The 3,855-nt window shown below is 49.5% G+C and overlaps 1 protein-coding gene across 1 annotated transcript in view; it reads left to right on the top strand.

The window, feature by feature from the left end:
* The first annotated feature begins 2,940 nt into the window (after positions 1-2,940).
* ROR2 (receptor tyrosine kinase like orphan receptor 2) overlaps positions 2,941-3,855 on the top strand; it is a 151,905-nt gene continuing 150,990 nt past the window's right edge. The window contains exon 1 of the mRNA XM_042822929.1: positions 2,941-3,004. The gene's annotated coding sequence lies outside the window, so the exon portion shown is untranslated. The remainder of the gene's footprint in view (positions 3,005-3,855) is intronic.

Raw genomic sequence — 3,855 nt, 5'->3', positions numbered from 1 at the left:
ATTCACAGCTGAAATTTCTATCATATCCTAATGTGTTCTGAAATGCAAAATTATTTTTGTAAGATTTTTATTTTTTGAGAGCATGAGAAAAAAAAAGCAAAATATTATCTTTGAATGATTTTGTTAAATACAGGTTGATTTGGGCAAGCAGTTTTCCCTGGTTTGGAAGGTAAGAAACCCAGCTGAACAAGCATGAGCTTCAGAACACAGACTCAGACCTGGAAAGTTTTTGGCAGGTAACTGATTAACTGATTAAATTTTACTGTAAAAGTCACAGCACTGTCTCTGGTTCAGTGTCCTGGACATGTTGGCACTGAGCTCATTTATTACCCTGCACTAGAGAATGAATCCCATTACCACAAAATGCACTTGTCATCACAGCTAACCAGCAGAAATGCCAGGATTTGGGATGAAAAAATTAGGGACAGGAGAAGGAAGAAATACCTTCAGCTGCAGGTCTAGTTAGGGTTGTTTGCCCTCCATCTGTTTAATCTGGGCTTCATGTGCCATGTGGTGATGCAGTCTTGCTCGTCTTTCCTGAGACAGAGGCTTTGTTGGCCTTTGTGGCTGATTAAGAGTTTGGAAAAAGTCATCTGGACACCTACAAAATCCCTTAGACTAGGATCAGGAATTTACAAAGCTTAGGAACTGAATTCGGAGGAAGAACTGAGATGACATCACGGATGTATACAGAATAAAATGTATTTACTAAACAGATACACTAACCTCAGGGGAACTTCATAGGTTCCTTTAGCTGGTTTTCAAAAACCATGTAGTAGTGGTAAGTAAGTCTCATTCACCTGGACTTGATTTAAACTCCTGATAGACCTCCACAAAATGCTATAGATTAAGATGAAGCTAATTCATAGGTACGCTGCAAGAAGGATGATGAGGTGGCAGAAGAGAGGAAAAGGAGAAATATTGGCTTTGAGAATATTAAGTGGAAGGATTCCCTTAGCTGTTGATCTATGATACTATCTACAGATCTGTTTATTTTGAGAAAACCTTCAGGCATGTTATCAACATGCATGCAAGTGCTTTTTGCTGATACAGAGCTTTTCTTTATAGAAGATGGAGTAGGGTATCTTAAAGAAAGAACTGATATTGATAATTTGAGATACAAAATAAAAGAAGTGAGAAAGACTGGCATTTTCATTCAGTTCTCAGCTGTTAGGTATGCACTGGAACCAACGAAGAGACATCACAGGATGTCAGTCAGCAGAAAGGTGCTGTAACCATCAGGGTGTATCCTACTCATCACAGAAAGGAAAGTGCTGTGGAAGAGACAGCATCTCCAGTACCACTTCAGAAAAAGATCAAACTGCCAAAAATGCAGGGAGCAAGAGAAGAGGGTGGGGGTAGGACTAGGGAGTGCAGTTACCACTTTAGAGGAAATTTGAAAATTTAAGCTTTATTAGAGCAGCAAAATAAAATTTGAGGGGTGTTTGTGGTCACTTTGTACAACAGAAAGGGAGAAGATATGTGACCAAAAAGGTTAACAGTAGCATTAGAAGTAATGGCTATGAACAGAATGAATTTGGGCTGGCCATTGGGAGTAGCTGTCTGGCTACTGAAGAGGAAAGGTCTGGAGAAGGCTTCTAGTCACAGGAGTGGAAATTTTTTGAAAAAAAGAGCAAAGACTTCAGTACTCTTAAATTTGGCTTTGTATGTTTATGAAAGGGATTATAAAACTTGTTGCTGTGATAGCAAAGGACTGAATTCAGCCATCCCACATTCCTACCAAAGGGGGATCGGGACCTCCCTTCATTATCCTTAGGTGCCAGAGCAATTTTAAAGATGGAACTGGAGAGCTGAGAGGGAAGAAATGAGATGCAAGAAGAAAAGACTGTTTTGTAGCCTGTGTTTGCAATCAGTAAATATAATGTAATTTAAGTGAATAACACTTGAGTTAATGTAAATTTAAAGCTTGACTTGGGAAAGCCATCAAAATAGTTTTATATAATATTCAGCACTGTTAATCATCAAATCGTTAGAATCAGAGTCTGAAGTGGTGGGTATGCTGTATTGCTGAAGTCTTCCAATTCAATCATAGCTTTAAAACTATGGCAAACTAAGAGGTGACCACTGTTTAAGTTTGTGGCACCACTAGCAGATGCCTGTTAGTGGTTCTGCAGTATCTTAGTGTGCTGGTTTCTTCGAACTGCAAAAATGTAAACTAAAAAAGATTTCGAAAGCACACTTGAGTCACAATCACAGCGCCCTTATTTCCGGTAACGAAGCACGGCTGAGGCGTCTGGAAGCTTTTCAGAGAGCAGAACAGCCTTCTGCTCACGAGCAGGAAGCACAATCACTTTTGACGCCTCAAAACAGCAGCGGCGGCCTTAGACGGGGGTGCCAGGTCCGCGCTCCTACCGCGGCCGTCGTGGGACCTTTCCCTCGGTGTTTTGCGGGTGCAGAAAGGCGTTGGCTTTTGTAGCGAGGAGGAAGCGACAGTCCGGAGGCGCAGCGCTGCTGTCCGCCGCGTTCCTCCTACCTCCCCAGGTTAATTTTCTCGCTGGAGGCTCCTTGAGAGTCGAGGGCCACCCCGCCGCCGGGGAACCCACCCCTCCAGCCGCTGCCGCGGGAGGTGCTCCCCCCAGCAGAGGGTGCCGGAGCGCCGGGCCGCCACCCCTCGGTGCCTCTCCCCTCCCCTTCCCTCCCCTGTGTCGGATTTGTCCCCGGTGACGTTGGGATGCTGGGGAAGGCGGAGGAGGAGGAGGGGAAAGGAGTGCGGTTTCCCCCGCCCCCCAGTCGGGGAGAGTCCGTTAGCAGGAGAACCGAGCTGGGGTGGCGGTGCCAGGCCGGCAGCATACGCCGCACCTCCCCGCCTGGGGAGCCGGGGCCAACCGCACCGCTCCTCGCCGCACCGCATCGCTCATCACCGCGTTACGCCGCGCCGCTTCGCCCGCAGGCACCAGCACTGATCGCAGAATGGTCCCTGCGGCTGCTCTGCGTCTCCTGGCCTTGCTGGCCGCCGCAGTGCTCCTCCGTCTCCGCGCCGCAGGTAAGGAGTGACCGCCGGGGACTCGGGAACGGAGGCTGCTGTCGTCGCTTTCGGAGGGATTCAGCGGGAGAAGGGAGGCGGGAGGTGCTGCTTTCTCTTCCAGGAAAGTTGTGCGTCCCGTTTGAGGCTGATGGAGCGCCAGCTCCCCAAGTTGATGCTGAATACTGCTTTTGTCTCCATTTCCTCTTTTTCCTCTTTTATTTATTTATTTATTTATTTATTTATTTGCTTATTTATTTATTTATTGCAAACAGCAGGGCGGGTGGGAGGTGAAGGCAAGCCGGGGAGGGATCACGGACACCGCACCTTCCCGGCCGCGCCCCGGCAGTCCCTCTCCGTACTGCGCCCCGACTGGGGCCGTGCACCGGGGCCGGCTGGAGGCGGGCGGTGGGAGGGGGAGAGAAGGAGAAAACAAAGGAAAAGTTCGGGGTTTTGTTATTGCCGAGGGTGGGTTAGCGAGGAGTGGAACCTCCTCCTTCTCTCCGCCCGCCCTTTAGCCTTCCCCTCGGAGCGGTTATAATAATGTGTTATTATTTGGGCGGTTGAGCGTTGCCAGAACCTCACCGAGAACCGGGGGGGTGAGGTGGATTAAAGCGGGCGAGGGGCCGCTGCCGTCCACACAGACGATGGAGGCTCCGGGCCTCTGCGCGCCGGAGTGTCCCGTTCCCGACAGTACCCGGGGGTGCGCCCGTGGGCTGCGGAGCAGCGCGCCTCAGGCATTCCGCTGCCCGGCCCCCGCTGTGGTGTTGGGTCGGTGCTGGTTCGGCTGAGGAAGCGTCGCGATGTGCGAGGACCTCGGGAAGCGGGGGACCATAAGAGCTCCCTTGAAAGACGCCGCATAACTTTTCTCT

The sequence above is a fragment of the Centrocercus urophasianus genome, unplaced genomic scaffold (assembly GCF_019232065.1).
Source record: "Centrocercus urophasianus isolate 14NV4802_14NV808 unplaced genomic scaffold, USGS_Curo_1.0 seq_21, whole genome shotgun sequence".
NCBI lineage: Eukaryota > Metazoa > Chordata > Aves > Galliformes > Phasianidae > Centrocercus > Centrocercus urophasianus.
The sequence above is the reverse complement of the archived record's forward strand: the minus strand, read 5'-3'. Positions and strand labels throughout refer to the sequence as shown.